Raw genomic sequence first — 22,853 nt, 5'->3', positions numbered from 1 at the left:
TAACAACATATATATTACATATAACAACATATATATAACAACATATATATATAACAACATATATATTACATATAACAACATATATATAACAACATATATATTACATATAACAACCATATATATTACATATAACAACATATATATAACAACATATATATTACATATAACAACATATATATAACAACATATATATTACATATAACAACCATATATATTACATATAAAAACATATATATAACAACATATATATTACATATAACAACATATATATAACATATAACAACATATATATTACATATAACAACATTTATATAACAACATATATATTACATATACCAACCATATATATTACATATAAAAACATATATATAACAACATATATATTACATATAACAACATATATATAACATATAACAACATATATATTACATATAACAACTATATATTACATATAACAACCATATATATAACAACATATATATTACATATAACAACATATATATTACATATAACAACATATATAACAACATATATATTACATATAACAACATATATATTACATATAACAACATATATATTACATATAACAACATATATAACAACATATATATTACATATAACAACATATATATATAACAACATATATAACATATAACAACATATATATTACATATAACATATATATTACATATAACAACATATATATATATAACAACATATATATATAACAACATATATATTACATATAACAACCATATATTACATATAACAACATATATATATAACAACATATATATTACATATAACAAACAAATATATTACATAGAACAAACTTATATATTACATATAACAACATATATATTACATATAACAACATATACATTACATATAACAACATATATATAACAAACATATATATTCCATAAAACAACCATATATATTCCATATAACAACCATATATATTCCATATAACAACCATATATATTCCAGCTGTGCTCAGCATTTGCTCTGATAGAAAAAGACACAAACCCAAAGTAGTGTATATCCCACCTTATGTATCACCACTGTCCTTATGTCATGGTGGTCTTCCAGTGCTGTGGGGGAAAATAGCCTTTATTACTGAAAAGGATGTTTTGGGTGTACACTTGTTCACACCCATTCAATGAGTTTACAGCGTTGCATTGATGTGTCTACTATGAGGTCCTGTTACAAACCAGACATCCCATAATCAGAGAGTGAATCTCTCACAGTAGCCCTCTCCTCTCTGGTGTCTCTCTGTCTCCCTCTGGTGGCTGAACTTTTTACTGTAGTTTACTCTAAGTAACTGTTTACAATGGATCTGACTATTCCGGAAGTTGGTATGTTGTTTAACACTGTGAAATATGTTCTGATCAGGATCAATCTCACTCACTGTCGTCCTCTCCTCTCTGGCGTCTCTCTGTGTCCCCCCGGGTGGTGACCCTGGACATCATACACAGTGGAGGGGGTCAGGGTGGAGCTGTCACTGCCAACGGAGTCCCCACTCTGGACAACACAACATCACAAACCTTTAGACCAGGCCACTTTTGACAAGAGAAACACAAAAGCCCAATGAGACGATAGACATGATGTTGTGGGGTGAAGAGGCTGTGAAGCACTCTGTTTACCAGACTTCCACAGGAGTACTGAACGCCGACGGCTTTGAAGCGAGCGATCTCTAGGATCACCGTTCCACTGCTGCAGCTCTGAGAGACACAGCAGAGAGATAGAGAGAAGTTAAACCTGTGTGTGTGTGTGTGTGTGTGTGTGTGTGTCAGATCAGTAGCAGAGTTGTGATGTGTTCCTGTGTGGCTGCTCTCACATCCTCTCTGTGTGTGTGTGTGTGTGTGTGTGTGTGTGTGTGTGTGTGTGTGTGTGTGTGTGTGTGTGTGTGTGTGTGTGTGTGTGTGTGTGTGTGTGTGTGTGTGTGTGTGTGTGTGTGTGTGTGTGTGTGTGTGTGTGTGTGTGTGTGTGTGTATGTGTGTGTGTGTGTATGTGTGTGTGTGTCAGATCTGTAGCAGCAGCGTCACGTGTTCCTGTGTGGTTTCGCTGACTTCCTCTCTAACAACTGAGGTGTGTGTCAGCGCGGAAACATGTTTCTGTGCGGTTGCTCTGACAGCCTCTCCGCGTGTGTGTGTGTGTGTGTGTGTGTGTGTGTGTGTGTGTGTGTGTGTGTGTGTGTGTGTGTGTGTGTGTGTGTGTCTAACCTGTAACAGTGAGGTAACGTGTTCCTGTGTAGCTGTTCTGACATCCTCTCTGTTGACTGACAGGATCTGGTCTCCTAGAAACAGCCGTCCGTCTTCATCAGCCACACCCCTCCAATGATCTCAGACACAAACACACCTGTGTCGTTGCTAGTGGAAACATCAACATGGCATCACAATAACATTTATGACAGCTCAAAACCAGTTGATAGTTCAAAACCAGTATAGTTGAGAATCAGTTGACAGCTGGAAACCAGTATAGTTGAGAACCAGTGGACAGCTGGAAACCAGTATAGTTGAGAACCAGTGGACAGGTTAAAACCAGTATAGTTGAGAACCAGTTGACAGATGAAAACCAGTATAGTTCAGAATCAGTTGACAGATGAAAACCAGTATAGTTGAGAACCAGTTGACAGTTCAAAACCAGTATAGTTGAGAACCAGTTGACAGTTCAAAACCAGTATAGTTGAGAACCATTTGACAGCTGAAAACAAGTATAGTTGAGAACCAGTTGAGAACCAGTTGAAAACCAGTTCCCTTACCTCTTCCCTACAGTGCTGAGCCCCAGGGTCTGTCCAGGTCGTAGTCTGAGCTCCAGCTGGAAGACATCCCACAGGTCCTCCTCCCCGTACTCCTGCTGATGTCTGAACACCGTGAGACGCACCCGTTGAGGGGTCAGCCTCAACACCCCTATAGCTTCCTCATGGGTGGCCTGGCCCAAGTCTATACCATTCACCTGGAGAAAAAGAGAGAGAGAGAGAGAGAGAGAGAGAGAGAGAGAAAGAGAGTGTGAGAGAGAGTGAGTGAGAGAGTGTGAGAGAGAGTGAGTGTGAGAGAGAGAGAGAGAGAGAGAGAGAGAGAGAGAGAGAGAGAGAGTGGAGAGAGAGAGATGTGAGAGAGAGAGAGAGAGAGAGAGAGAAGTGTGTGAGAGAGAGTGAGTGAGAGAGAGAGAGAGAGAGTGAGTGTGAGAGAGAGAGAGAATAGGATGGAGTGATTCAGCTGGTCCTAAATCACCCCCTATCCCTCCCCCTTGGCACTAACCCCTCAATGTTACCATGTCTGAAAGGTCTGGCTAGGTATCAGTGGTGTAGTGATTCTACCATACTGCTCACACCAGATGTGGGAAAATGTAAGGGTTAGCTGTATAGCTGTAGTATAACCATACCTCTAGTACCCACTGTCTGATGTCTCTCAGAGCTGCTCCTCAATGTGGGAGTGTGTTTGTGTCCGCGTACCAGTGTGTGTGTGTACGTCTATGTTCATCCGTCAGTTTGTGTGTGTGTGTGTGTGTGTGTGTGTGTGTGTGTGTGTGTGTGTGTGTGTGTGTGTGTGTGTGTGTGTGTGTGTGTGTGTGTTTTTATGTGTGTGTGTAACCATACCTCTAGCAGCTGGTCTCCAGCCCACAGCCTCCCGTCTCTCTGAGCTGCTCCTCCATCATTAACCTCATGGATTATTATGGCCCCCTGGTGGAGAAGAGAGAGATCATTAACCTCATGGATTATTATGGCCCCTGGTGGAGAAGAGAGAGATGATTAACCTCATGGATTATTATGGCCCCCTGGTGGAGAAGAGAGAGATCATTAACCTCATGGATTATTATGGCCCCCTGGTGAGAGAAGAGAGAGATCATTAACCTCATGGATTATTATGGCCCCCTGGTGGAGAAGAGAGAGATGATTAACCCCATGGATTATTATGGCCCCCTGGTGGAGAAGAGAGAGATGATTAACCCCATGGATTATTATGGCCCCCTGGTGGAGAAGAGAGAGATCATTAACCTCATGGATTATTATGGCCCCCTGGTGAAGAAGAGAGAGATCATTAACCCCATGGATTATTATGGCCCCCTGGTGGAGAAGAGAGAGATGATTAACCCCATGGATTATTATGGCCCCCTGGTGGAGAAGAGAGAGATCATTAACCCCATGGATTATTATGGCCCCCTGGTGGAGAAGAGAGAGATCATTAACCTCATGGATTATTATGGCCCCCTGGTGGAGAAGAGAGAGATCATTAACCTCATGGATTATTATGGCCCCCTGGTGGAGAAGAGAGAGATCATTAACCTCATGGATTATTATGGCCCCCTGGTGGAGAAGAGAGAGATCATTAACCCCATGGATTATTATGGTGGAGAAGAGAGAGATCATTAACCTCATGGATTATTATGGTGGAGACGAGAGAGATCATTAACCTCATGGATTATTATGGTGGAGAAGAGAGAGATCATTAACCTCATGGATTATTATGGTGGAGAAGAGAGAGATCATTAACCTCATGGATTATTATGGTGGAGAAGAGAGAGATCATTAACCTCATGGATTATTATGGTGGAGACGAGAGAGATCATTAACCTCATGGATTATTATGGCCCCCTGGTGGAGAAGAGAGAGATGATTAACCCCATGGATTATTATGGTCCCTGGTGGAGAAGAGAGAGATCATTAACCTCATGGATTATTATGGTCCCCTGGTGGAGAAGAGAGAGATCATTAACCTCATGGATTATTACTGGTGGAGAAGAGAGAGATCATTAACCTCATGGATTATTATGGCCCCCTGGTGGAGAAGAGAGGTATCATTAACCTCATGTATTATTATGGTGGAGAAAGAGAGATCATTAACCTCATGGATTATTATGGTGGAGAAGAGAGAGATCATTAACCCCATGGATTATTATGGCCCCCTGGTGGAGAAGAGAGAGATCATTAACCTCATGGATTATTATGGTGGAGAAGAGAGAGATCATTAACCTCATGGATTATTATGGTGGAGAAGAGAGGTATCATTAACCTCATGGATTATTATGGTCGGAGAAGAGAGAGATCATTAACCTCATGGATTATTATGGTGGAGAAGAGAGAGATCATTAACCTCATGGATTATTATGGTGGAGAAGAGAGAGATCATTAACCTCATGGATTATTATGGCCCCCTGGTGGAGAAAATAGAGAAAAACTACTTCACTAAAAACGTGCCACAGCAATGGCTGGTCGTAATTTAATTAGTTGAATCAGAGTCATATTTACAGGGAAGTAAATTCATTTTAGTTTTCTGTTGCTAAACGTTTTGCTACGCTGTGGCCTAATGAATATGACCCAGGTATGTCAGCGATACGCGGAGAGAACTCAAATGTGGACTGTCACCCTCAACCCCAAGAGAGGGTGTTCTACAGTACAGTACATCATCAGACCAGATGGTATTTTACCCCAGGAGAGGGTGTTCTACAGTACAGTATATCATCAGACCAGATGGTATTTTACCCCAGGAGAGGGTGTTCTACAGTACAGTACATCATCAGACCAGATGGTATTTTACCCCAGGAGAGGGTGTTCTACAGTACAGTACATCATCAGACCAGATGGTATTTTACCCCAGGAGAGGGTGTTCTACAGTACAGTACATCATCAGACCAGATGGTATTTTACCCCAGGAGAGGGTGTTCTACAGTACAGTACATCATCAGACCAGATGGTATTTTACCCCAGGAGAGGGTGTTCTACAGTACACTCATCAGACCAGATGGTATTTTACCCCAGGAGAGGGTGTTCTACAGTACAGTACATCATCAGACCAGATGGTATTTTACCCCAGGAGAGGGTGTTCTACAGTACATCATCAGACCAGATGGTATTTTACCCCAGGAGAGGGTGTTCTACAGTACAGTACATCATCAGACCAGATGGTATTTTACCCCAGGAGAGGGTGTTCTACAGTACATCATCAGACCAGATGGTATTTTACCCCAGGAGAGGGTGTTCTACAGTACAGTACATCATCAGACCAGATGGTATTTTACCCCAGGAGAGGGTGTTCTACAGTACATCATCAGACCAGATGGTATTTTACCCCAGGAGAGGGTGTTCTACAGTACAGTACATCATCAGACCAGATGGTATTTTACCCCAGGAGAGGGTGTTCTACAGTACATCATCAGACCAGATGGTATTTTACCCCAGGAGAGGGTGTTCTACAGTACAGTACATCATCAGACCAGATGGTATTTTACCCCAGGAGAGGGTGTTCTACAGTACAGTACATCATCAGACCAGATGGTATTTTACCCCAGGAGAGGGTGTTCTACAGTACAGTACATCATCAGACCAGATGGTATTTTACCCCAGGAGAGGGTGTTCTACAGTACAGTACATCATCAGACCAGATGGTATTTTACCCCAGGAGAGGGTGTTCTATAGTACAGTACATCATCAGACCAGATGGTATTTTACCCCAGGAGAGGGTGTTCTATAGTACAGTACATCATCAGACCAGATGGTATTTTACCCCAGGAGAGGGTGTTCTACAGTACATCATCAGACCAGTTGGTATTTTACCCCAGGAGAGGGTGTTCTACAGTACATCATCAGACCAGATGGTATTTTACCCCAGGAGAGGGTGTTCTACAGTACAGTACATCATCAGACCAGATGGTATTTTACCCCAGGAGAGGGTGTTCTACAGTACATCATCAGACCAGATGGTATTTTACCCCAGGAGAGGGTGTTCTACAGTACAGTACATCATCAGACCAGATGGTATTTTACCCCAGGAGAGGGTGTTCTACAGTACAGTACATCATCAGACCAGATGGTATTTTACCCCAGGAGAGGGTGTTCTACAGTACATCATCAGACCAGATGGTATTTTACCCCAGGAGAGGGTGTTCTACAGTACAGTACATCATCAGACCAGATGGTATTTTACCCCAGGAGAGGGTGTTCTACAGTACAGTACATCATCAGACCAGATGGTATTTTACCCCAGGAGAGGGTGTTCTACAGTACATCATCAGACCAGATGGTATTTTACCCCAGGAGAGGGTGTTCTACAGTACAGTACATCATCAGACCAGATGGTATTTTACCCCAGGAGAGGGTGTTCTACAGTACAGTACATCATCAGACCAGATGGTATTTTACCCCAGGAGAGGGTGTTCTACAGTACAGTACATCATCAGACCAGATGGTATTTTACCCCAGGAGAGGGTGTTCTACAGTACAGTACATCATCAGACCAGATGGTATTTTACCCCAGGAGAGGGTGTTCTACAGTACAGTACATCATCAGACCAGATGGTATTTTACCCCAGGAGAGGGTGTTCTACAGTACAATCATCAGACCAGTTGGTATTTTACCCCAGGAGAGGGTGTTCTACAGTACAGTACATCATCAGACCAGATGGTATTTTACCCCAGGAGAGGGTGTTCTACAGTACAGTACATCATCAGACCAGATGGTATTTTACCCCAGGAGAAGATGTTCTACAGTACATCATCAGACCAGATGGTATTTTACCCCAGGAGAGGGTGTTCTACAGTACAGTACATCATCAGACCAGATGGTATTTTACCCCAGGAGAGGGTGTTCTACAGTACAGTACATCATCAGACCAGATGGTATTTTACCCCAGGAGAGGGGTGTTCTACAGTACATCATCAGACCAGATGGTATTTTACCCCAGGAGAGGGTGTTCTACAGTACATTCATCAGACCAGATGGTATTTTACCCCAGGAGAGGGTGTTCTACAGTACATCATCAGACCAGATGGTATTTTACCCCAGGAGAGGGTGTTCTACAGTACAGTACATCATCAGACCAGATGGTATTTTACCCCAGGAGAGGGTGTTCTACAGTACAGTACATCATCAGACCAGATGGTATTTTACCCCAGGAGAGGGTGTTCTACAGTACAGTACATCATCAGACCAGATGGTATTTTACCCCAGGAGAGGGTGTTCTACAGTACAGTACATCATCAGACCAGATGGTATTTTACCCCAGGAGAGGGTGTTCTACAGTACAGTACATCATCAGACCAGATGGTATTTTACCCCAGGAGAGGGTGTTCTACAGTACAGTACATCATCAGACCAGATGGTATTTTACCCCAGGAGAGGGTGTTCTACAGTACAGTACATCATCAGACCAGATGGTATTTTACCCCAGGAGAGGGTGTTCTACAGTACAGTACATCATCAGACCAGATGGTATTTTACCCCAGGAGAGGGTGTTCTACAGTACAGTACATCATCAGACCAGATGGTATTTTACCCCAGTAGAGGGTGTTCTACAGTACATCATCAGACCAGATGGTATTTTACCCCAGGAGAGGGTGTTCTACAGTACAGTACATCATCAGACCAGATGGTATTTTACCCCAGGAGAGGGTGTTCTACAGTACATCATCAGACCAGATGGTATTTTACCCCAGGAGAGGGTGTTCTACAGTACAGTACATCATCAGACCAGATGGTATTTTACCCCAGGAGAGGGTGTTCTACAGTACATCATCAGACCAGATGGTATTTTACCCCAGGAGAGGGTGTTCTACAGTACAGTATATCATCAGACCAGATGGTATTTTACCCCAGGAGAGGGTGTTCTACAGTACAGTACATCATCAGACCAGATGGTATTTTACCCCAGGAGAGGGTGTTCTACAGTACATCATCAGACCAGATGGTATTTTACCCCAGGAGAGGGTGTTCTACAGTACAGTACATCATCAGACCAGATGGTATTTTACCCCAGGAGAGGGTGTTCTACAGTACATATCATCAGACCAGATGGTATTTTACCCCAGGAGAGGGTGTTCTACAGTACAGTACATCATCAGACCAGATGGTATTTTACCCCAGGAGAGGGTGTTCTACAGTACATCATCAGACCAGATGGTATTTTACCCCAGGAGAGGGTGTTCTACAGTACAGTACATCATCAGACCAGATGGTATTTTACCCCAGGAGAGGGTGTTCTACAGTACATCATCAGACCAGATGGTATTTTACCCCAGGAGAGGGTGTTCTACAGTACAATCATCAGACCAGATGGTATTTTACCCCAGGAGAGGGTGTTCTACAGTACAGTACATCATCAGACCAGATGGTATTTTACCCCAGGAGAGGGTGTTCTACAGTACAGTACATCATCAGACCAGATGGTATTTTACCCCAGGAGAGGGTGTTCTACAGTACAGTACATCATCAGACCAGATGGTATTTTACCCCAGGAGAGGGTGTTCTACAGTACAGTACATCATCAGACCAGATGGTATTTTTACCCCAGGAGAGGGTGTTCTACAGTACAGTACATCATCAGACCAGATGGTATTTTACCCCAGGAGAGGGTGTTCTATAGTACAGTACATCATCAGACCAGATGGTATTTTACCCCAGGAGAGGGTGTTCTACAGTACATCATCAGACCAGTTGGTATTTTACCCCAGGAGAGGGTGTTCTACAGTACATCATCAGACCAGATGGTATTTTACCCCAGGAGAGGGTGTTCTACAGTACAGTACATCATCAGACCAGATGGTATTTTACCCCAGGAGAGGGTGTTCTACAGTACATCATCAGACCAGATGGTATTTTACCCCAGGAGAGGGTGTTCTACAGTACAGTACATCATCAGACCAGATGGTATTTTACCCCAGGAGAGGGTGTTCTACAGTACAGTACATCATCAGACCAGATGGTATTTTACCCCAGGAGAGGGTGTTCTACAGTACAGTACATCATCAGACCAGATGGTATTTTACCCCAGGAGAGGGTGTTCTACAGTACATCATCAGACCAGATGGTATTTTACCCCAGGAGAGGGTGTTCTACAGTACAGTACATCATCAGACCAGATGGTATTTTACCCCAGGAGAGGGTGTTCTACAGTACAGTACATCATCAGACCAGATGGTATTTTACCCCAGGAGAGGGTGTTCTACAGTACATCATCAGACCAGATGGTATTTTACCCCAGGAGAGGGTGTTCTACAGTACAGTACATCATCAGACCAGATGGTATTTTACCCCAGGAGAGGGGTGTTCTACAGTACAGTACATCATCAGACCAGATGGTATTTTACCCCAGGAGAGGGTGTTCTACAGTACATCATCAGACCAGATGGTATTTTACCCCAGGAGAGGGTGTTCTACAGTACAGTACATCATCAGACCAGATGGTATTTTACCCCAGGAGAGGGTGTTCTACAGTACAGTACATCATCAGACCAGATGGTATTTTACCCCAGGAGAGGGTGTTCTACAGTACAGTACATCATCAGACCAGATGGTATTTTACCCCAGGAGAGGGTGTTCTACAGTACAGTACATCATCAGACCAGTTGGTATTTTACCCCAGGAGAGGGTGTTCTACAGTACAGTACATCATCAGACCAGATGGTATTTTACCCCAGGAGAGGGTGTTCTACAGTACATCATCAAACCAGTTGGTATTTTACCCCAGGAGAGGGTGTTCTACAGTACAGTACATCATCAGACCAGATGGTATTTTACCCCAGGAGAGGGTGTTCTACAGTACAGTACATCATCAGACCAGATGGTATTTTACCCCAGGAGAAGATGTTCTACAGTACATCATCAGACCAGATGGTATTTTACCCCAGGAGAGGGGTGTTCTACAGTACAGTACATCATCAGACCAGATGGTATTTTACCCCAGGAGAGGGTGTTCTACAGTACAGTACATCATCAGACCAGATGGTATTTTACCCCAGGAGAGGGTGTTCTACAGTACATCATCAGACCAGATGGTATTTTACCCCAGGAGAGGGTGTTCTACAGTACACATCATCAGACCAGATGGTATTTTACCCCAGGAGAGGGTGTTCTACAGTACATCATCAGACCAGATGGTATTTTACCCCAGGAGAGGGTGTTCTACAGTACAGTACATCATCAGACCAGATGGTATTTTACCCCAGGAGAGGGTGTTCTACAGTACAGTACATCATCAGACCAGATGGTATTTTACCCCAGGAGAGGGTGTTCTACAGTACATCATCAGACCAGATGGTATTTTACCCCAGGAGAGGGTGTTCTACAGTACAGTACATCATCAGACCAGATGGTATTTTACCCCAGGAGAGGGTGTTCTACAGTACAGTACATCATCAGACCAGATGGTATTTTACCCCAGGAGAGGGTGTTCTACAGTACAGTACATCATCAGACCAGATGGTATTTTACCCCAGGAGAGGGTGTTCTACAGTACAGTACATCATCAGACCAGATGGTATTTTACCCCAGGAGAGGGTGTTCTACAGTACAGTACATCATCAGACCAGATGGTATTTTACCCCAGGAGAGGGTGTTCTACAGTACAGTACATCATCAGACCAGATGGTATTTTACCCCAGGAGAGGGTGTTCTACAGTACATCATCAGACCAGATGGTATTTTACCCCAGGAGAGGGTGTTCTACAGTACAGTACATCATCAGACCAGATGGTATTTTACCCCAGGAGAGGGTGTTCTACAGTCACATCATCAGACCAGATGGTATTTTACCCCAGGAGAGGGTGTTCTACAGTACAGTACATCATCAGACCAGATGGTATTTTACCCCAGGAGAGGGTGTTCTACAGCACATCATCAGACCAGATGGTATTTTACCCCAGGAGAGGGTGTTCTACAGTACAGTACATCATCAGACCAGATGGTATTTTACCCCAGGAGAGGGTGTTCTACAGTACATCATCAGACCAGATGGTATTTTACCCCAGGAGAGGGTGTTCTACAGTACAGTACATCATCAGACCAGATGGTATTTTACCCCAGGAGAGGGTGTTCTACAGTACATCATCAGACCAGATGGTATTTTACCCCAAGAGAGGGTGTTCTACAGTACATCATCAGACCAGATGGTATTTTACCCCAGGACAGGGTGTTCTACAGTACATCATCAGACCAGATGGTATTTTACCCCAGGAGAGGGTGTTCTACAGTACAGTACATCATCAGACCAGATGGTATTTTACCCCAGGAGAGGGTGTTCTACAGTACATCATCAGACCAGATGGTATTTTACCCCAGGAGAGGGTGTTCTACAGTACAGTATATCATCAGACCAGATGGTATTTTACCCCAGGAGAGGGTGTTCTAACAGTACAGTACATCATCAGACCAGATGGTATTTTACCCCAGGAGAGGGTGTTCTACAGTACATCATCAGACCAGATGGTATTTTACCCCAAGAGAGGGTGTTCTACAGTACATCATCAGACCAGATGGTATTTTACCCCAGGAGAGGGTGTTCTACAGTACATCATCAGACCAGATGGTATTTTACCCCAGGAGAGGGTGTTCTACAGTACATCATCAGACCAGATGGTATTTTACCCCAGGAGAGGGTGTTCTACAGTACAGTACATCATCAGACCAGATGGTATTTTACCCCAGGAGAGGGTGTTCTACAGTACAGTACATCATCAGACCAGATGGTATTTTACCCCAGGAGAGGGTGTTCTACAGTACATCATCAGACCAGATGGTATTTTACCCCAGGAGAGGGTGTTCTACAGTACAGTACATCATCAGACCAGATGGTATTTTACCCCAGGAGAGGGTGTTCTACAGTACATCATCAGACCAGATGGTATTTTTACCCCAGGAGAGGGTGTTCTACAGTACAGTACATCATCAGACCAGATGGTATTTTACCCCAGGAGAGGGTGTTCTACAGTACAGTACATCATCAGACCAGATGGTATTTTACCCCAGGAGAGGGTGTTCTACAGTACAGTACATCATCAGACCAGATGGTATTTTACCCCAGGAGAGGGTGTTCTACAGTACAGTACATCATCAGACCAGATGGTATTTTACCCCAGGAGAGGGTGTTCTACAGTACAGTACATCATCAGACCAGATGGTATTTTACCCCAGGAGAGGGTGTTCTACAGTACAGTACATCATCAGACCAGATGGTATTTTACCCCAGGAGAGGGTGTTCTACAGTACATCATCAGACCAGATGGTATTTTACCCCAGGAGAGGGTGTTCTACAGTACATCATCAGACCAGATGGTATTTTACCCCAGGAGAGGGTGTTCTACAGTACAGTACATCATCAGACCAGATGGTATTTTACCCCAGGAGAGGGTGTTCTACAGTACAGTATATCATCAGACCAGATGGTATTTTACCCCAGGAGAGGGTGTTCTACAGTACATCATCAGACCAGATGGTATTTTACCCCAGGAGAGGGTGTTCTACAGTACAGTACATCATCAGACCAGATGGTATTTTACCCCAGGAGAGGGTGTTCTACAGTACAGTACATCATCAGACCAGATGGTATTTTACCCCAGGAGAGGGTGTTCTACAGTACATCATCAGACCAGATGGTATTTTACCCCAGGAGAGGGTGTTCTACAGTACATCATCAGACCAGATGGTATTTTACCCCAGGAGAGGGTGTTCTACAGTACAGTACATCATCAGACCAGATGGTATTTTACCCCAGGAGAGGGTGTTCTACAGTACATCATCAGACCAGATGGTATTTTACCCCAGGAGAGGGTGTTCTACAGTACAGTACATCATCAGACCAGATGGTATTTTACCCCAGGAGAGGGTGTTCTACAGTACAGTACATCATCAGACCAGATGGTATTTTACCCCAGGAGAGGGTGTTCTACAGTACAGTACATCATCAGACCAGATGGTATTTTACCCCAGGAGAGGGTGTTCTACAGTACAGTACATCATCAGACCAGATGGTATTTTTACCCCAGGAGAGGGTGTTCTACAGTACAGTACATCATCAGACCAGATGGTATTTTACCCCAGGAGAGGGTGTTCTACAGTACAGTATATCATCAGACCAGATGGTATTTTACCCCAGGAGAGGGTGTTCTACAGTACATCATCAGACCAGATGGTATTTTACCCCAGGAGAGGGTGTTCTACAGTACATCATCAGACCAGATGGTATTTTACCCCAGGAGAGGATGTTCTACAGTACATCATCAGACCAGATGGTATTTTACCCCAGGAGAGGGTGTTCTACAGTACATCATCAGACCAGATGGTATTTTACCCCAGGAGAGGGTGTTCTACAGTACATCATCAGACCAGATGGTATTTTACCCCAGGAGAGGGTGTTCTACAGTACAGTACATCATCAGACCAGATGGTATTTTACCCCAGGAGAAGATGTTCTACAGTGCAGTACATCATCAGACCAGATGGTATTTTACCCCAGGAGAGGGTGTTCTACAGTACAGTACATCATCAGACCAGATGGTATTTTACCCCAGGAGAGGGTGTTCTACAGTACATCATCAGACCAGATGGTATTTTACCCCAGGAGAGGGTGTTCTACAGTACAGTACATCATCAGACCAGTTGGTATTTTACCCCAGGAGAGGGTGTTCTACAGTACAGTACATCATCAGACCAGATGGTATTTTACCCCAGGAGAGGGTGTTCTACAGTACAGTACATCATCAGACCAGATGGTATTTTACCCCAGGAGAGGGTGTTCTACAGTACAGTACATCATCAGACCAGATGGTATTTTACCCCAGGAGAGGGTGTTCTACAGTACAGTACATCATCAGACCAGATGGTATTTTACCCCAGGAGAGGGTGTTCTATAGTACATCATCAGACCAGATGGTATTTTACCCCAGGAGAGGGTGTTCTACAGTACAGTACATCATCAGACCAGATGGTATTTTACCCCAGGAGAGGGTGTTCTACAGTACAGTATATCATCAGACCAGATGGTATTTTACCCCAGGAGAGGGTGTTCTACAGTACAGTACAATATCAGACCAGATGGTATTTTACCCCAGGAGAGGGTGTTCTACAGTACATCATCAGACCAGATGGTATTTTACCCCAGGAGAGGGTGTTCTACAGTACAGTACATCATCAGACCAGATGGTATTTTACCCCAGGAGAGGGTGTTCTACAGTACAGTACATCATCAGACCAGATGGTATTTTACCCCAGGAGAGGGTGTTCTACAGTACAGTACATCATCAGACCAGATGGTATTTTACCCCAGGAGAGGGTGTTCTACAGTACATCATCAGACCAGATGGTATTTTACCCCAGGAGAGGGTGTTCTACAGTACAGTACATCATCAGACCAGTTGGTATTTTACCCCAGGAGAGGGTGTTCTACAGTACAGTACATCATCAGACCAGATGGTATTTTACCCCAGGAGAGGGTGTTCTACAGTACAGTATATCATCAGACCAGATGGTATTTTACCCCAGGAGAGGGTGTTCTACAGTACATCATCAGACAAGATGGTATTTTACCCCAGGAGAGGGTGTTCTATAGTACATCATCAGACCAGATGGTATTTTACCCCAGGAGAGGATGTTCTACAGTACAGTACATCATCAGACCAGATGGTATTTTACCCCAGGAGAGGGTGTTCTACAGTACATCATCAGACCAGATGGTATTTTACCCCAGGAGAGGGTGTTCTACAGTACATCATCAGACCAGATGGTATTTTACCCCAGGAGAGGGTGTTCTACAGTACAGTACATCATCAGACCAGATGGTATTTTACCCCAGGAGAGGGTGTTCTACAGTACATCATCAGACCAGATGGTATTTTACCCCAGGAGAGGGTGTTCTACAGTACATCATCAGACCAGATGGTATTTTACCCCAGGAGAGGGTGTTCTACAGTACATCATCAGACCAGATGGTATTTTACCCCAGGAGAGGGTGTTCTACAGTACAGTACATCATCAGACCAGATGGTATTTTACCCCAGGAGAGGGTGTTCTACAGTACAGTACATCATCAGACCAGATGGTATTTTACCCCAGGAGAGGGTGTTCTACAGTACATCATCAGACCAGATGGTATTTTACCCCAGGAGAGGGTGTTCTACAGTACAGTACATCATCAGACCAGATGGTATTTTACCCCAGGAGAGGGTGTTCTACAGTACAGTACATCATCAGACCAGATGGTATTTTACCCCAGGAGAGGGTGTTCTACAGTACAGTACATCATCAGACCAGATGGTATTTTACCCCAGGAGAGGGTGTTCTACAGTACATCATCAGACCAGATGGTATTTTACCCCAGGAGAGGGTGTTCTACAGTACAGTACATCATCAGACCAGTTGGTATTTTACCCCAGGAGAGGGTGTTCTACAGTACATCATCAGACCAGATGGTATTTTACCCCAGGAGAGGGTGTTCTACAGTACAGTACATCATCAGACCAGATGGTATTTTACCCCAGGAGAGGGTGTTCTACAGTACATCATCAGACCAGATGGTATTTTACCCCAGGAGAGGGTGTTCTACAGTACAGTACATCATCAGACCAGATGGTATTTTACCCCAGGAGAGGGTGTTCTACAGTACAGTACATCATCAGACCAGATGGTATTTTACCCCAGGAGAGGATGTTCTACAGTACATCATCAGACCAGATGGTATTTTACCCCAGGAGAGGATGTTCTACAGTACATCATCAGACCAGATGGTATTTTACCCCAGGAGAGGGTGTTCTACAGTACAGTACATCATCAGACCAGATGGTATTTTACCCCAGGAGAGGGTGTTCTACAGTACAGTACATCATCAGACCAGATGGTATTTTACCCCAGGAGAGGGTGTTCTACAGTACAGTACATCATCAGACCAGATGGTATTTTACCCCAGGAGAGGGTGTTCTACAGTACAGTACATCATCAGACCAGATGGTATTTTACCCCAGGAGAGGGTGTTCTACAGTACAGTATATCATCAGACCAGATGGTATTTTACCCCAGGAGAGGGTGTTCTACAGTACATCATCAGACCAGATGGTATTTTACCCCAGGAGAGGGTGTTCTACAGTACAGTACATCATCAGACCAGATGGTATTTTACCCCAGGAGAGGGTGTTCTACAGTACAGTACATCATCAGACCAGATGGTATTTTACCCCAGGAGAGGGTGTTCTACAGTACATCATCAGACCAGATGGTATTTTACCCCAGGAGAGGGTGTTCTACAGTACAGTACATCATCAGACCAGATGGTATTTTACCCCAGGAGAGGGTGTTCTACAGTACAGTACATCATCAGACCAGATGGTATTTTACCCCAGGAGAGGGTGTTCTACAGTACAGTACATCATCAGACCAGATGGTATTTTACCCCAGGAGAGGGTGTTCTACAGTACAGTACATCATCAGACCAGATGGTATTTTACCCCAGGAGAGGGTGTTCTACAGTACAGTACATCATCAGACCAGATGGTATTTTACCCCAGGAGAGGGTGTTCTACAGTACAGTACATCATCAGACCAGATGGTATTTTACCCCAGGAGAGGGTGTTCTACAGTACATCATCAGACCAGATGGTATTTTACCCCAGGAGAGGGTGTTCTACAGTACAGTACATCATCAGACCAGATGGTATTTTACCCCAGGAGAGGGTGTTCTACAGTACATCATCAGACCACATGGTATTTTACCCCAGGAGAGGGTGTTCTACAGTACATCATCAGACCAGTTGGTATTTTACCCCAGGAGAGGGTGTTCTACAGTACATCATCAGACCAGATGGTATTTTACCCCAGGAGAGGGTGTTCTACAGTACAGTACATCATCAGACCAGTTGGTATTTTACCCCAGGAGAGGGTGTTCTACAGTACATCATCAGACCAGATGGTATTTTACCCCAGGAGAGGGTGTTCTACAGTACAGTACATCATCAGACCAGATGGTATTTTACCCCAGGAGAGGGTGTTCTACAGTACATCATCAGACCAGATGGTATTTTACCCCAGGAGAGGGTGTTCTACAGTACAGTACATCATCAGACCAGATGGTATTTTACCCCAGGAGAGGGTGTTCTACAGTACATCATCAGACCAGATGGTATTTTACCCCAGGAGAGGGTGTTCTACAGTACAGCATCATCAGACCAGATGGTATTTTACCCCAGGAGAGGGTGTTCTACAGTACAGTACATCATCAGACCAGATGGTATTTTACCCCAGGAGAGGATGTTCTACAGTACATCATCAGACCAGATGGTATTTTACCCCAGGAGAGGGTGTTCTACAGTACAGTACATCATCAGACCAGATGGTATTTTACCCCAGGAGAGGGTGTTCTACAGTACAGTACATCATCAGACCAGATGGTATTTTACCCCAGGAGAGGGTGTTCTACAGTACATCATCAGACCAGATGGTATTTTACCCCAGGAGAAGATGTTCTACAGTGCAGTACATCATCAGACCAGATGGTATTTTACCCCAGGAGACGGTGTTCTACAGTACAGTACATCATCAGACCAGATGGTATTTTACCCCAGGAGAGGGTGTTCTACAGTACAGTACATCATCAGACCAGATGGTATTTTACCCCAGGAGAGGGTGTTCTACAGTACATCATCAGACCAGATGGTATTTTACCCCAGGAGAGGGTGTTCTACAGTACAGTACATCATCAGACCAGATGGTATTTTACCCCAGGAGAGGGTGTTCTACAGTACAGTACATCATCAGACCAGATGGTATTTTACCCCAGGAGAGGGTGTTCTACAGTACAGTACATCATCAGACCAGATGGTATTTTACCCCAGGAGAGGGTGTTCTACAGTACATCATCAGACCAGATGGTATTTTACCCCAGGAGAGGGTGTTCTACAGTACATCATCAGACCAGATGGTATTTTACCCCAGGAGAGGGTGTTCTACAGTACAGTACATCATCAGACCAGATGGTATTTTACCCCAGGAGAGGGTGTTCTACAGTACAGTACATCATCAGACCAGATGGTATTTTACCCCAGGAGAGGGTGTTCTACAGTACAGTACATCATCAGACCAGATGGTATTTTACCCCAGGAGAGGGTGTTCTACAGTACATACATCATCAGACCAGATGGTATTTTACCCCAGGAGAGGGTGTTCTACAGTACAGTACATCATCAGACCAGATGGTATTTTACCCCAGGAGAGGGTGTTCTACAGTACAGTACATCATCAGACCAGATGGTATTTTACCCCAGGAGAGGGTGTTCTACAGTACAGTACATCATCAGACCAGATGGTATTTTACCCCAGGAGAGGGTGTTCTACAGTACAGTACATCATCAGACCAGATGGTATTTTACCCCAGGAGAGGGTGTTCTACAGTACATCATCAGACCAGATGGTATTTTACCCCAGGAGAGGGTGTTCTACAGTACAGTACATCATCAGACCAGATGGTATTTTACCCCAGGAGAGGGTGTTCTACAGTACAGTACATCATCAGACCAGATGGTATTTTACCCCAGGAGAGGGTGTTCTACAGTACAGTACATCATCAGACCAGATGGTATTTTACCCCAGGAGAGGGTGTTCTACAGTACAGTACATCATCAGACCAGATGGTATTTTACCCCAGGAGAGGGTGTTCTACAGTACATCATCAGACCAGATGGTATTTTACCCCAGGAGAGGGTGTTCTACAGTACAGTACATCATCAGACCAGATGGTATTTTACCCCAGGAGAGGGTGTTCTACAGTACACATCATCAGACCAGATGGTATTTTACCCCAGGAGAGGGTGTTCTACAGTACAGTACATCATCAGACCAGATGGTATTTTACCCCAGGAGAGGATGTTCTACAGTACATCATCAGACCAGATGGTATTTTACCCCAGGAGAGGGTGTTCTACAGTACAGTACATCATCAGACCAGATGGTATTTTACCCCAGGAGAGGGTGTTCTACAGTACATCATCAGACCAGATGGTATTTTACCCCAGGAGAGGGTGTTCTACAGTACAGTACATCATCAGACCAGATGGTATTTTACCCCAGGAGAGGGTGTTCTACAGTACAGTACATCATCAGACCAGATGGTATTTTACCCCAGGAGAGGGTGTTCTACAGTACATCATCAGACCAGATGGTATTTTACCCCAGGAGAAGATGTTCTACAGTGCAGTACATCATCAGACCAGATGGTATTTTACCCCAGGAGAGGGTGTTCTACAGTACAGTACATCATCAGACCAGATGGTATTTTACCCCAGGAGAGGGTGTTCTACAGTACAGTACATCATCAGACCAGATGGTATTTTACCCCAGGAGAGGGTGTTCTACAGTACATCATCAGACCAGATGGTATTTTACCCCAGGAGAGGGTGTTCTACAGTACAGTACATCATCAGACCAGATGGTATTTTACCCCAGGAGAGGGTGTTCTACAGTACAGTACATCATCAGACCAGATGGTATTTTACCCCAGGAGAGGGTGTTCTACAGTACAGTACATCATCAGACCAGATGGTATTTTACCCCAGGAGAGGGTGTTCTACAGTACATCATCAGACCAGGTGGTATTTTACCCCAGGAGAGGGTGTTCTACAGTACATCATCAGACCAGATGGTATTTTACCCCAGGAGAGGGTGTTCTACAGTACAGTACATCATCAGACCAGATGGTATTTTACCCCAGGAGAGGGTGTTCTACAGTACAGTACATCATCAGACCAGATGGTATTTTACCCCAGGAGAGGGTGTTCTACAGTACAGTACATCATCAGACCAGATGGTATTTTACCCCAGGAGAGGGTGTTCTACAGTACAGTACATCATCAGACCAGATGGTATTTTACCCCAGGAGAGGGTGTTCTACAGTACAGTACATCATCAGACCAGATGGTATTTTACCCCAGGAGAGGGTGTTCTACAGTACAGTACATCATCAGACCAGATGGTATTTTACCCCAGGAGAGGGTGTTCTACAGTACAGTACATCATCAGACCAGATGGTATTTTACCCCAGGAGAGGGTGTTCTACAGTACAGTACATCATCAGACCAGATGGTATTTTACCCCAGGAGAGGGTGTTCTACAGTACATCATCAGACCAGATGGTATTTTACCCCAGGAGAGGGTGTTCTACAGTACAGTACATCATCAGACCAGATGGTATTTTACCCCAGGAGAGGGTGTTCTACAGTACAGTACATCATCAGACCAGATGGTATTTTACCCCAGGAGAGGGTGTTCTACAGTACAGTACATCATCAGACCAGATGGTATTTTACCCCAGGAGAGGGTGTTCTACAGTACAGTACATCATCAGACCAGATGGTATTTTACCCCAGGAGAGGGTGTTCTACAGTACATCATCAGACCAGATGGTATTTTACCCCAGGAGAGGGTGTTCTACAGTACAGTAATCATCAGACCAGATGGTATTTTACCCCAGGAGAGGGTGTTCTACAGTACAGTACATCATCAGACCAGATGGTATTTTACCCCAGGAGAGGGTGTTCTACAGTACATCATCCCGATGCTGAGGCCGAGTTATGTGTGTCCTTTACAGATCTCCATGGTACACACACACAAACACACACTATCACGCTCTCTCTCTCTCTCTGTCTCTCTCTCTCTGCTTCTCTCTCTCTCTCTGCTCCTCTCTCTCTCACTCTCTGTCTCTCTCTCTCTCTTTCTCTCTCCCTCTTTCTCTCTCACTCCCTCTTTCGTTGCTCTCCCCCACGTCACCACTTCCTCCTTCCCCTCTGTCTCTCTTTCTCTCTCTACTCCTCTTTCTGTCGCTCTTACCAGTAGCGTGTCACACCCCCCCACGATGCTGAGGCCCAGGCCCAAGTGTCCTTTACAGATCTCTATGGTGCTGTCAACGCCGGGTATTATGGGACAGCTCAGGAGGTCAGGGGTCAGAGCGGAGCCCGTTGGCCAATCAGATCGCCCGCTAGAGGAGGAGGCGTTCCTGGCAGTGCCGACGGAAGAGTGGGGAGGAATGGGGGGATGGGAGGAAGAGACATGGATGGAGGGATGGAGAAAAGAGGAGAGAGAGATGGAGGGATGGATGGAGGAAGATGAGGAGTCCCCACCCATGGGTCCTTGAGCCATCTGCGTCAGAGCGGCTTTATTCCTGATCAAAACAATAACATCTCTGTTAGACATCAAAGTCGCCATCTTGGAAATATAATGAAGTAATCGGTGGTCACAACTGATTAATGGTCCTCGTATTGAAAATGAGTAAATCCATAATAGTTACTATATTTCAAACACAGTAAAATCACATGACTTAACACCAGTCAAATGACTTTGATATGGTTTGATACAAACTCTTCTACAGGAAACGTCAACAGGGGGCGTCTCAACAGCGTGTAGTGTAATGCCATTTACTGTGTAGTGTGTTGGTTCTGTACTGTACCTGGTGAGGAGGATCTGGACTTTAGAAGGAGCACTGTTGAGGATGGCTGTAGCGTTCTGGTGACTACGACCATACAGGATCTGACCGTTGATCTACAACCAGGACATAATATATAATACATTACTACTATATCTGACAGTACTGTATGTTAGTGGCTGAGGTCCTCTACAACACTGTTGAGGATGGCTGTAGCGTTCTGGGTGACTATGACCATACAGGATCTGACCGTTGATCTACAACCAGGACATAATATATAATACATTACTACTATATCTGACAGTACTGTATGTTAGTGGCTGTGGTCCTCTACAACACTGTTGAGGATGGCTGTAGCTTTCTGGTGACTACGACCATACAGGATCTGACCGTTGATCTACAACCAGGACATAATATATAATACATTACTACTATATCTGACAGTACTGTATGTTAGTGGCTGAGGTCCTCTACAACACTGTTGAGGATGGCTGTAGCGTTCTGGTGACTACGACCATACAGGATCTGACCGTTGATCTACAACCAGGACATAATATATAATACATTACTACTATATCTGACAGTACTGTATGTTAGTGGCTGAGGTCCTCTACAACACTGTTGAGGATGGCTGTAGCGTTCTGGTGACTACGACCATACAGGATCTGGACCGTTGATCTACAACC

The 22,853-nt window shown here is 44.3% G+C and overlaps 1 pseudogene; it reads right to left on the bottom strand.

The window, feature by feature from the left end:
• LOC123733253 (multiple PDZ domain protein-like) overlaps positions 1–22,363 on the bottom strand; it is a 23,042-nt pseudogene extending 679 nt beyond the window's left edge.
• Positions 22,364–22,853: the final 490 nt, after the last annotated feature.

This window comes from Salmo salar, unplaced genomic scaffold (assembly GCF_905237065.1).
Source record: "Salmo salar unplaced genomic scaffold, Ssal_v3.1, whole genome shotgun sequence".
Taxonomy (NCBI): domain Eukaryota; kingdom Metazoa; phylum Chordata; class Actinopteri; order Salmoniformes; family Salmonidae; genus Salmo; species Salmo salar.
This window is presented reverse-complemented; position numbering and strand designations above follow the sequence as displayed.